The sequence below is a fragment of the Nanorana parkeri genome, unplaced genomic scaffold (genome assembly GCF_000935625.1).
Source record: "Nanorana parkeri isolate BGI_ZX_2015 unplaced genomic scaffold, ASM93562v1 scaffold56, whole genome shotgun sequence".
NCBI lineage: Eukaryota > Metazoa > Chordata > Amphibia > Anura > Dicroglossidae > Nanorana > Nanorana parkeri.
This window is the reverse complement of record NW_017306324.1, coordinates 2,450,981-2,464,509: the sequence shown is the minus strand read 5'-3', so window position 1 is coordinate 2,464,509 and position 13,529 is coordinate 2,450,981. Positions and strand designations below refer to the sequence as shown.

Below are 13,529 nucleotides of genomic sequence, written 5' to 3'. Positions count from 1 at the left end.
CCCCTCCCCCATCTCCACCACCCACCTCCATTGTGTTATCTTAATTAAAGCCCATCTGCTAAGGTTAAGCCTAGGGGGTTAAGCAAGAGGGGTGCGGGGGTTGCTGCCCGCACCCGGGTGGCACCATTGGAGGGGTGAAACCAAATTGACCGACAGGAGAGAGGAGGGGACCCGGGTGACTGTTCTCTCTCTGACAGCGTCCATCACCAAGATGGCCGCTGGCAGGTATCAATAACATCGCCGCGTGATGACATCATCACGCAGGCGGGGATGTCACGGTGTGGGTGTCACCCAGTAACCGCTCCGGGTGACACCCGGCCTCGGGACGCCCCAGGCCTAGGGGACTGTTTATGCCCATTAATGCCTAGGGGATCGGAGTAAAACACTTTCTTACCTGATCCCAGCTCTCCCTCTGGTCAGCGCTCACATCTCTCCTCTTCCGCTCCGCCTGGTGGACGGTCCCTCAAGGTCCTCAGATCTAATGAAGGTCTATGGAATGTAGGCGTATGGAGTAAAGCAGATTTTCTTACCTGATCCCCGCTCCCAACAGCTCCCTCCAGCCTGCTAGACCGCCCCCCACAGCCCCTTCTTTCCTGGGCTCCGGCTGGGTTCACACCCGAGCGTACGGAATATGCGCGTTTGTCGCGCATTTTTATAGCGGTTTGCAGTAAAATAAATACACGACAAACGCGCGTTTCCGAGGGCTATCCAGCTGTATGCTAATGGATACGCACAGCAAATACGCCCCAAAGAAGCTCCTGTACTTCTTTGGGCGTAGGGCGTTTTTCAGCGTGTTCCTACGCGCTGTAAAACGCCCAGGTGGGAACCATGCCCATAGGCAATTATTGGTTTTCACATTTTGAGCGTTTTACAGAGCGTAGGGACGCACTGTAAAACGCCCAGGTGTGAACCAGGCCTTAATGTCTAATGCAAGTTCCATAGACCCGCATAAGAGGTAAGGACACCGAGGGACAGTCCACCAGCCGGAGCGGAGGGGGAGAGAGGAGAGTGCTAACCACCAGGGGAGCGGGGATCAGGTAAGTAAATCTGCTTTTCTCCCACCCCTAGGCATAAGCGAGCAGTTAACCTTTGCAGCGCAGGGGTAGCCCCCCTGCAGAATAAAGATCTATATCTGCCCTCCTACATAATAACTTTGTCCTTTAATCCACATTTCTCCCATATATTGCTTTCTGTCATTTAAACACGGTTATGCACTATCAGGTGCTGGGGGACCTTTGGTGATCTCAGGCCCATGAAGCTCAAGGCTCCAAGACAGTAAATCCTTACGCAGGAGTCAATTGCCGGTTTGACAACATCTGCACGGTTTGCGGTTGACTTAGACATTAATTATCCTGGATTTTAAAACGTGCACATCATAGTAATAAAACTGTAACAGCGCACGTACAAACACCTGACAACCCACTTTAAACTGATAATTACAAGACGGCGAATAACGGCGCCTACAGCAGGTACGAATAATGATCCAACACAGTGTAATCCAGCTGATACCGAAGCCTGTCAGAGCGTATTATTAATATACAGTACTGACAATTCTGTGTGCAAAAATGTGGGCACCAGTATGGCTAACGCAGGGATAGGCCAATGCAACACTCCAGCTGTGGTGAAGCTACAGATCCCATCATCCCACTCCAGGGCTAAGCCCCGCCTACATTTTTTCCCTGCAGCGATCCTATTGGTGCTTAAAAACAATTTAATTGGCTAGAACACGGGTGGGCAACTCCAGCTGTGTTTTAAAAGAGAGCTATGGGGTAAGTGTTTTTCCCCATAGTTCTCCTAAGGGTCACGGGAGGACATATACTAGCATCCTCCCGTGACCCAAAGCTCAGTATACCGCGAGCCACAGCTCGCGGTATATGGAGACCGCCGCAGCCGGGACGGATCCCGACATTACTGTCGAGATCCACCCAGCTGTGTGATTGACAGCTGGCTCTGCCTATATAGAGGCAGAGCCAGCTGTACCCGCCACATCCGTTCCGCCAGTCAGATCTGGAGGATCGGAGAGGAATCCCTGCAGGGAGCCGTGAGTGACAGTCACGGCTCTCTGCAGGGACAGGATCGAGAAGTGAGCGAGCGGCGGTATGTGTTCGCTCACTTCTCGATCTATTGAGCCGACGTGTGACAGATTCATGTCACACGTCAGCTAGAACTATGAGGTTGAGTGACTTTCACTCACCTCATAGTTCTAAAAAATCCCAACATGCCTCTGCGTCTGGGAGTCATGCCTGTAACTGTCAGTCTTGCAATGCCTCATGGGACTTGTAGTTCCACAACAGGCAAGGGGCCGGAGATGCCAACCCCCTGGGCTAGAGGGTGGCACATGGGCAGGACTTTGCATACATATATGCTCTGTAGTTGACCACTCGCCTTAATCCTGCTTTTTTTTTGGTTATGGATCCAATTGTCATTTTCAAACATATTTATAAAGATTTGGGTTTTAAAACCTTTTTTTTTTTTTCCACTGATCCAAAAACAGTCAGAAACACCCACAAGGGGTTTAGGTTTTTCAAAAATCTGAATAGAAAACACAATCAGATTATTGAACAATGTGACTGAAATGTGAAACTATAATCAGGAGGGGTGCACAGAAGATAGTTTTATGGCTAACAAAGGCAACAATAGACATCCTTGTGGTGCTCACCCTCGTGCGGGGCTTTTACCTTACATCTATATGGTGCTTTTTTTTTTTTTAAGCACTAGACAGGCGCGCTGTCATAGGTCATTGTGTGTTTTCCTTTGTGTGTGCCGAGCTATTTTTAGTAATTTGGAGTGGACAGGGTTAACATCTATTGACCAAGTATCTGTTGCCAGTGCATCAAAACGCATGTTAAATTCATTTTGATGCGCCGCCATTTACTTCTATGGGCCCCCCCGATGTCCAGGAACACACAACAAAAGTTGAGTTTTGTGTCACACAGATGGGAGCGCGGATCATTGTTATTATGGGGAAGTTGGACGCATACGTTCTATCACATTGTGTACGTTAAAAGGCAGGAGTGTAAATGGGCCCTAAAAACGGCCAATGGGTTCAGGTTAAGGTGCAATCGCTGCCCACCCTGTGCAACGGCGGATTGTAAAGAGTTAGCGGGATGATGAACAACAAATATGGCCAACTGTCTCCTTTAGGGCCTGTTCACACGACGTCCGTTTTCTGTGCTGACCCGATCCGTACGCTCCTGCACTAAAAATGCATCCCAATTGTATTATATTATTAATTAAGAATTCATCATCAATAACACAATACAAATAATAGAAATATTTTGTTATTAAAATACACTTTTAAAAAAATTGGGTTATTAATAAATTAATAATCAAATAATAAAAAATACAAATATTATAAGCCAGGATTTATATCGCACCAACAGTCTGTACAATATAAAAGAAGACATTACAATACACATCAAGACTTAAACGGATACATTTGTGTTATAAATAAGGTGCAATACTATCTAGAGGGTACAAAAAAGTACAAAACGTGATCAATAAATGGGATATGGCCGCTAAACCCCACCAATGTCCCAGTGACAGTTGTTTCTCAATCACCAATCACACTGCAGAATGGCAAAGACAACTCTCACTGCCTAAGAGGTTTTGCAGCAGCTGCGCCACTGATGGGCGATGACCAATGAATGAGGATTCCAATCTGCACCCACATCTGGGCCACTAACATTCATTTGGCCTGCAGTTCAAAATCTGTCGGCAGCCTCCGGGAGTGGGTCAGATAGAGGGACGGTTGGCTGGGCGACAGTCCTGTGTGAGAAAAGGGAAGCAAGGGTGGGAAACTGTTGTTCCAGCTGTTGTGGAACTACAAGTCCCATAAAACATTGCAAGTCTGACAGTTACAGGCATGACTCCCAGAGGCAGAGGCATGTTGGGATCTGTAGTTAAAGCACAGCTGGAGGGCCGGAGTTGCCCACCCTGGTGTAAAGTGACAACCTTGTAACATAACTCTCTGGGATACTTTGTGGCTCAGCCGACATCCCGGGACACACCATGGAAACGCAGAACTGCTGGAAATCCACAACTTTTTTTGGGTCTGCGAATTGGCCAATTAGAGAAGAATCCTCACCTGTCGCTGAACGTTAAACCCCACCCCCCAGCATGCAAATCTGGAAGATTTCAGTCACCCTGAATGAATCGCTCTCCCACATTCTATCAGATTTAAAAATACTTTTCATCATCTATCCCAGGTGTGGGCAACTCCGGCCCTCTAGCTGTTGTGGAACTACAAGTCCCATGAGGCATTGCAAGACTGACAGTTACAGGCATGACTCCCAGAGGCATGTTGGGATTTGTAGTCAAAGGCACAGCTGGAGGACCTGAGTTGCCCACCCCTGGTCACCAATAATGCCCAGAGAGCATCAGTGATTGGCTTCATCGATATTTACGTATTGGCGGCCCAGTTACATCGGGAATGGGAGCTAAAAAAATCTCTGCAATAACCTTCCCCCTACCTGTCATAACGGTGGTGCCTGACCCTCCCCAAGAATTTTAAACTTTTTACTATCAAGAACCAGATTCCAGCTGAGTGAGTGAGACTCCAAGCCTGAAAAAAAAAAATGATACGGCAGGGGGATCTTGTCACCAAGAGGACAGAACGAGCTGGTGATCCAACTTATCATCCGGATTCTCCAAGAACTGAAACATCACTTGGCGAAGGGGGCACCCCCATTTTTAGGACCCGATAGCGGACAGCAAACCAGGAGGTGACGACGCAGAGCGGTGAGGCGATCCTGAAAACCAGAGGCGACGGCGCCGAGCGGCGGGGCGATCCTAAAAACCTGAGGTCACGGCACAGGCCAGTGGGGCGATTCTAAAAACCAGATGTCACTGGACAGATCTGACGGGGCGATCCTAAAACCCAGAGGTGAGGGCACAGAGCGGTGGGGCGATCCTAAAAACCTGAGGTCACGGCACAGACCGGTGGGGCAATCCTAAAAATCAGAGGGGCCATCCTAAAAACCAGAGGTGACGGCACAGAGCGGTGGGGCGATCCTACAAACCAAAGGTCACTGGACAGACTGGTGGGGCGATCCCACAAACCAAATGTTACCCTATAGACCAGTGGTGCATCCTAAAAACCAGATGTCACGGCACAGACCGGTGGGGCGATCCTAAAAACCACAGGTCACTGGACAGACCAGTGGGGCAATCCTAAAAACCAGACATGATGGTACAGACTGATGGGGCGAACCTAAAGACCAGATGTCACCCTACAGACCAGTGGGGCGATCCTAAAAACCAGATGTCACCAGCCTGCTGCCTCTACTAATCAGGAGCAGCACCTGTGCACCCTTGTGGCTTTACTGCAGCAGGTACAGCGCACAAGTCTACCAAATCCAGGATTAAAGGGGACATCCCATAAGAAGCCTACAGAGGAGATCCATGATCTGTGCCCGCTGCACAAGGCACCAGCAAGCAGCTTACAGGCAGGCGTCTCCAGCTGCTACCACCACCCCCAGGCACCCAGCCACTGCCCCCCGCAGAGGGGGGATCGCTCATCATGCATGCCTTACCTGGGCAGGATGCTCGCAGTGACACGTCTGCACAGGCTGAGCTCTTTGTGTGCGCTCTGCACGGTGTCTGCCTGCCTAAGAGGCTCCCAGTGGCAGCAGCTGCAGCAGCCTGCCCAATCCTCCCTGCCCAGCACTGATGTCAGCGCAACCTGGGAGGGGCGGGGTCGCCACCAGCGCTCAGCCAATAATCGGCGCGGGTAGGCGTGGATTGTAGACTGGAGGGCGTGGCTCTGTTCTCAGCGCTGTCCTGGGAGAGGAGTTCATTCACTGTCACGGGACGGGAGCCAGGGGTCTGCTGGCAGCCAATCAGAGCTCGAGCCTGGGGCACAGGGTCACCGGTAGAGTAAAGCCGGTCACCCACCAATGCATATTCTGCAGATTTTAGGCTGCATTCACACCGGTGAGTTTATTTAAAATGCATACATTACATCAAAATGCATGTTAAGACGCGTCAACATGCAAATGGAAAGGAACTTTGTATCAAATATCAATGCCAATCATAATGTACATTGAAGCACGCCATGACGCGTGTATGTGCTTCATGACACACGTCGTTGCGTCTCTAAGCCTCATAGCTAGTGAAGCACGTCATTGGGTAATGCATTTATGCGCATTTTTCATTTGTCGCACATATAGCAGCCCCCAATGACATGCGCCAAATGCAGTAAAGAAGCTCAGACCTCAGACATCGTTTCGATGCTTTGCGCCTTTTTTCAGCCACCATATGTTTTTTGTGTACTTGACTTACATTTTTGTGAATTTCCTATGCTCCTCGGCTTCATCCAGTCGTGAGAATCCCGTGCGAATGGCAATCGCCCAGCATTTCACGGGGCAGAAGGTTTATAAATTGGCCCCTAAATGTCATCCAGTTGGGGTTTAGGTCACCCCTGTAGTTTAGGTTCTAGAAAGTGGCCCTGATAAAAATTTGGACCCCCGAGCCCTTGTCCAACAATTCTCTAATGTTCTCGGCCATTTGTAGAGATCAGCAGCCAATCCAGACAAACTTGTAATCAGACCCAAAATGCACAACACAGTATATCTAGTCCACCACCCTGAGATCACATGCTGCCATGGCCCTATTTTGGGGCTACGTCCGGGCATAGGACAATAAACCCTTGCAGTGTGGGGGGCACTGCAAGGGATTTTTTTTCTTATGTCCGGAGTTGGCCTTTAGAGCTCCACAATGCCAATAAGTCAACTGCTCTAGTTTCAAATTTATATTGACTGTGCAACTTTGGCTCTCCAGCTGTTGTGGAACTACAAGTCCCATGAGGCATTGCAACGCTGACGAGCTGATTGCACGATCAGATTGTAAAGTGTGACCAACTTAAAATCTTATATAAGCATTAACATGTTAATTTGATTCCAATACTTTTAAATCAGCGGATTTCATTGAAACCATGTGAACTCCCTAGTCATAGGAGGATAACACTCCTGTCAGAGGATGACAACACTGCCCTGTCTGCCAATTGTCACCTTATCACACAGGCTTCCAATGGAGACTACACATAGCCATTTAAACACACATCACACAAGTATGGTCCACTGTTGTCACCATTAGGAAACCCATCCTAGGAAACACCGTGCAGCCATCACTGCACTACTTGCTACTTGTAGACAAGGAAAAGTGGCGTCACGCGGGGGAAGGGGGGGGGGATGCAGCCCGCTCTGGGTGACACCATCAGTGGGGTGACACCAAACTGACTGACAGTCGTGCACTCGGTCATGTACTGAGAGCCTGACAACTGCACGAGAAAGGAGGGGGCCCGGCTGCATACCTAGGGTTGCCACCCTCTCTTTCAGCGAAACCCGAACACTCTAACGACGCACGGAATTTTTTGGGGGAGAATGAGTCGTGGCTTTTTCATATGTACATAGCACCACCCATTCATATGTAAATATCACAGTTGAGACTTTTCTCAGTGGGGGCCAGTAGCCCCTATCTTAATTTTGGGTGCCCCTGTCTGCCTGACATCTTGTGTATGGGTTTCTGCTGCCATGAAACCCGAACACAGCATTCAAAACCCGGACTGTCCAGGTGAATCCTGGACAGGTGGCGACCCTATGCATACCTTATGCAGCCAGATCAATGTCTCCTCCTCTCTTCACCGGCATCCATCACCAAGATGGAAGTGCACATGATTTTGTTACACGCGTGCATAATGGCGTCACGTGTATACATAATGACATGCGCACTAGGCCTGGTGATGCCTCTGACAAGAAGTGGCTCCAAAGCAGCTGCAGAGGATCAGCAGCACTGAGATGCAAAAAAGATAACAACTAGGACTTTATATTTTAAAAAATGGCGATTCTTTAGAATACACGGCGCCTTAGCATTCTTACTGTCACCCGGTAAGGTTCTACATCTACTTCTTTGGTCTACGCCTGTCTTGAGGCGCCATTAGTATAATCCACTATCTAATTTAATACATTTTTTCTTTGCCGCAAGTTCATTTTAAGCTGGATATCTCCATTTCGGCTTCCGCTTTCATAAACCAGCTCTCTGGTAGATGTGCTCCGCATCATGTATAATGTATGGTGTATTGATGCCTTGAGTATAGGATGTCCATCACTTCCTGTGGTGTTTGGGGTGGGGGATGTTCTCTTGTGGTCAGTTTAACAATCCATCTAAAAACCTGCTACAAAGTGCTTCCTTTACTCAGCGGAGATACATTTGTGTTTTTACACCCCCCCGGCTCCGTCTGTGTTACTAGGATTATGGAATAATAGGAGCAATATTGAGGAGTGGAAAGGAAACACAATCCTTACTTCCTTGGCAGTAAATGTATCATTTGGTGGGATTGCGGGGAAAAAAATGTATTGGTGGATTAGTTTTAGGCAGGGGTAGGCAACCTCAGCACCCCAGCTGTCCCATAATCCCAAAATCCCATATCCCAAATCCCATAATGCCTTTGCCTCCAGGAGTCATGCAAGACTGGTTGTCAGTCTGGCAATGCCTCATGGGACTTCTGATTCCACAACAGTTGGAGTGCCGAGGTTGCCCACCCCTGGTGAAAGGGCTCATTGGGACATACAATGTATAGGAAGCTGCCCATAGATATGAATGGCAGTGCATGGCTATACCCGGGTATACACCAGAGCTAACATAAATCCACATATAGCATACCCCCAATATCCAACTGGCACTGACATCTCCCCAGCTTCTTGTGGGTTCAGGGTCTTGGGCCGTCTTGATTGGCTGGGCCGGGATGATGTAAGCATGTGCAGCTCAGTGTACATTCTAAAACATTAGAGAGGAGGAAGGTAAGAAGTCTTTATTGCATAAGAGCTGACTTATAACTCTTCCACCTAGAGTACAGCTAGGTGAATACTGTTTGCACACCACTAGATAGCGCTTAGGAGCATAGGAAGTTTCTATGCTCCTCATCGCCATCTAGTGGCAGTAGTGGCATACAAACGGCATCTGCCCAGCTATACGCTGGGTGAAAGAGTTATAAGTCAGCCCCATAGTATGCCTCTGCAAGAAAAACTCTTCCTGCTTGCAAGTTTTTAGATTGGGGGCTAATTCTGCCTTAAGGGCTCGGTCACATGGGCGCAGAGGTCTGCATCCAGGGACGTATTTCAGTACCTATGTGCAAGTATATGCTCGGAGCACCATTTGCCAGAGTACAGCTACAGCCTGCCATTGATTTGTACATGTGGGCTGTACACAACACCTGTGGATCCCGTGCATAGAGATCTGGGCGTTAATTAACCTCTTTGCCCATGTGAATGAGCCCCAACTGAGGTGAACATTTGCACCCATTGGAAGATGTTACCCTCATCTCCTGTGCCACTGATAACTGTATAATTTTGGACTTCCCATCACTTTCTGCTCTGGGGACAAATAGAGAGTGTACATTACCCAACTGGTACACATACAGAGATAAAAGCCCATCCACATTCCTCCTAAAGCTTAAATAATAATTTGGGCGAGGGTTATATCAAAAGTTCAATGACTGTTTCTACTTGGGGTTGCCCTTTAATCCCCAAAGGCTTTCTCTAACACCTTTAGAATAAAAGAGAGATCAGCTGTATTCCTGTTGGAGCTGCAGAGAGGCTTGTGATCTCTCTGTACAGCATCATTACGAGATTTACCATCAAGTGCCCAGAAGTGGACAAAAAAACAGAAACCCTAGAGAGTAAATGTTGTACTGTGTAGCTATCCCAATTACTAAACTGCGTGAGGATCTTGCCCACAAGGGGCTTAGAGGAAGGGGGGGAAGTGGGTGCACGATCTTTCCCGCTGATCCCCTATTCACACCACTCAAACTGTTTTCTTAGTTTCGGAGGTCTGCACTGTGCAGACCTGCGAGGAATATTTATAATTAGATCTCAGAATAAAATGTCTGCAGGCAGTTTGTCTCCATCCTGTCTACTACAATATTCCAGTGCCAAGCCAGATTATCACTTGATGTTGCTGAGTGAGTGCCATGTGGCAGGCCGGGTGATCGGTGGAAGAGGTGTTTTTGCTTTGTATTTGGAATCCAGAACACCCCCCACCCTTTCCTTTGCCTCGGCTTCTAGGAAGTGCCTTCCCTCCTGACCCATGGCGAGATTTGTTAATGCCTTTATATATCAGTGCCTGCCCCAAGCATGCAGCCGGAGCATCTCAGTGAGCCAGCAGCAGGAGATCGGCCTTAGAATGAGAATTATTTATCATAGCCCTGGCAGAGACGGGTGCTCTGCCGCTCATTATCCGGCGAACAATATGGATATAAATGGGCTGTCGAGAGTCATGAAATTAATTTTTCACTGTCGTGTTATATATTTAGATTGCTGGGAAACAGACACAGGCAGAGGAAGGGCCATTAAGAGGTGGCGGAGAGGGATGCTAGGGATATAACCAGGGCTGTGGCTCTATATAATGGCCCACAACGCAGTCATTATAGGGCCCCGCAGCCGCAGCCTGCAACATCCACATAAAAGCAAACCTGTATTTTTCCCATTCAAGATAAAGGTTTGCTTTTAAAGTCCAACTCCAGGCTCCTTCCTCAGTGAACCTCTCTCCGGGCTTCCCTTTGAGCTACATTTTCCCTGCTGAGTGCTCTCCCTCTTTGGATCTTCTCCCAGCAGTGGGCAATCCTCAGTGATGCCGAGAGGGGTGTTGACATGATTATATCAGCTCCGCATCAATACATTGTTAGTGCAAGACCCTGCACTCACAGTATGTTCTCAGTCTTCCAAGATGAATAATGCTGGTTGGAAGACTGAGGACATCTTGTGGCTGAACTGCAGGGGACATCAATGGAAAGGGGTTGCTTATTTCTTTAAACACTGCTGGGGGACCATCCATTTCTGACCCAGCACTGGGTTGAAACTTCCATAAAGCAATAGATTCCCGCCCCCACCCCTCCATTCCCGGGGCAGCAACTGGGTATTCTGATCAATGAGTCGAACACTAAACATTGAATTGTGGTGAGGTAGTGGAGAGGGCATTACCGCTATACCTATATGTACTGTTTTTTTTCTCCAAGTCTGGTGAGCCAGCAGGGTGGAGAGTAGGGATGAGCTCAGGTTCATACTAAACCCAGTCCAAGCCTAAGCTCTTCTGAACACAGAAGTACCATGGGCAACCCACCCAATCAGCTGCAGGCTGGGGCATTCCCTGCCCAGCAGCTGCACAAAAACAAAGGGGTGGTTCTGACATCAATGACTTTATATGGCCATATTAGATCAATGTCATTGACCAAATATAGCCATGTGGCCTTATAAGGTCAATGACATCACTGCACATAAACAAAGGGGTGGAATGCTGGTTCTGATGTCATTTACCTTATATGGCCACATGAGCGTATTAGGTCAATGTCATTAACCAAATATAACCATGTGGCCTTATAAGGTCAATGACGTCACTGCATCCTGGCCCTTTGCTTGTGTGCAGCTACAGGTGAGGAATTCCCCGGCCACAGCTGATTGGGCAGCAGTGAAAGGAGCTTCCTTCCATGTTCGGAGGAACTCAGCTTCAGGCTCAGGGAATAACAATAAATCGAGGTGAATGGGAAAGCGGTATTAGGCACTCATGTGTGATGGAATGGATGGGCACACTGGTGGTGATCTCCTGGTGATGTTGTTGTGAGGTCTGGTCGTGGTGACAGGCGGGTGTGCCGTGGGCTGATGTGGATCCTTGGGGAGGGGGAGGTGAATGACGCGTCAGACTTAAGAATGTACTTCCTTTTCATACATTTGCACAGATTCTGACCACCTTGTATTTTTCTTTCCTCCACGCCGAGTCTGATGCGTCATCAACCTCCCCCTCCCCAAAGATCCACATCTGCCCACGGCACACGCCTGTCACCACGACCAGACCTCACAACAACATCACCAGGAGATTACCACCAGTGTGCCCATCCATTCCATCACACGTGAGTGCCTAATACCGCTTTCCTATTCGCATTTCCATTCACCTCTATTTATTGTTATTCCCTGGTTAATCTCCATCCACACAGTATGCGCCAGTTAGTTGCATTCCTTCCTTTTTCCATTCAGCATCATACAGTTAGACACCCCGGACTAATAACATAAGGTGCCGCACAACGGCCGCAACACACCACACCCCCAGGAGTGCGCTGACCAATCCGTCTTCATTTTCTAACTTTAAAAAAAAAGAAGATGGCTGTAGATATTAGAGAACGGTCGGATGTGATACAAGCAGTGTGCGTCCACACTAGGGTTGCCACCTTTTCTTCCAGCAAAACCCAAACACTCTAGCGACGCATAGAATTTTTTTGGGGGGGGAATGAGTGGTGGCTTATTCATATGTATATGGTGCCACCCATTCATATATAAATATCACAGTCAAGACTATTTTCAGTTGGGGGCCAGTAGCCCCTATCTTAATTTTGGTTGCCTCGGTCTGCCTGACATCATATGTCCGGGTTTCTGCTGCCATGAAACCCGGACACAGCATTCAAAAACCGGACTGTCCGGGTCAGTCCTGGACAGGTGGCAACCCTAGTTCACACGTGTTACCATGCGTTGTTCTTATGGCTCTCTGTATTGTGTACTATGGCATAAACACAATAGAACAGCCCACATAGTCAATAACCGGTTCCTGACCGCCCCTGCGCATACCTGCGAAAATAAAAATAAATATATTTTATATTGGCAACAAACACAGAAATGTGAACCGGCCCTAAAGATAAATATTATTCCCTCATATGTGTCCAGAGCCGGAATGCGACTTTTGCTTCTTTAGTTGCAAAACAGCATTCCTATTCTTAAACATGTTGTCATCCCCTCGGAGGTAAACGTCTTTAATGTCTTTCAGCTTTTCTGCCTTAAAACAGAGGTGACAAAGTGACATTTGTTGTTGTGACACCCGGGACGCACACACCTTTCTCCGCAGGCCCCCGAGGCTCTGCTATTTTTGGTCTATTGTATAATCTGGATTCCACATTTATAAATCACATCCGGTTATGTCACACTTCTTTTGTCACATCACGTGACCTTTCACTGCTACCCAGAGCCCCCCGGGTTTCAAGGACAACTCCACCTTGAACGGATACTTTGATTGTATGCATCGGAATTACTTTTTGTTCCTTATTTCTTTTTAATCAAAACAACAGTGAGACCCCTTGGGAAATATTTATAATGAGACTTTCCACCTATTTACAGAGCCGGGATCATTTAGAACTCCATGAGCTTCAGATTGTGCTTGGGGAATGGGGGGGGCAGGACTTCCTTTCCTGGAGACACAACAGGAAGTCAGAGGAAATCTCTTCAAAGTGGGGGAAATCTCCTCTCAGATCAGCGTATCTCAACTTTGCTCACCCTTGAAAAGTATGAAAAATCTCAAGGAACCCCAATCTAAAGTGTAATGGATTTTAAGGGGGGACCCCACGCATAAACACAAAAAAGGGGGGTTTCCGTTCACATCAGAGCCCCTGACTTTTACATTGGAACCCCCTTTACATTAGGAGTCCCCCCTTCACATCAGAGTCCTCATTCCCCCCTTTATATCAGAGTCCTCAGTCCCCCGTTACATCAGGAGCC

At 48.1% G+C, this 13,529-nt stretch overlaps 1 protein-coding gene across 1 annotated transcript in view; it reads right to left on the bottom strand.

The window, feature by feature from the left end:
- The window catches only part of CAMK1 (calcium/calmodulin dependent protein kinase I), a 111,946-nt gene extending 106,288 nt beyond the window's left edge, over window positions 1-5,658 (bottom strand). The window contains exon 1 of the mRNA XM_018576120.1: window positions 5,535-5,658. The gene's annotated coding sequence lies outside the window, so the exon portion shown is untranslated. The remainder of the gene's footprint in view (window positions 1-5,534) is intronic.
- Between the last annotated feature and the right edge of the window lie 7,871 nt (window positions 5,659-13,529).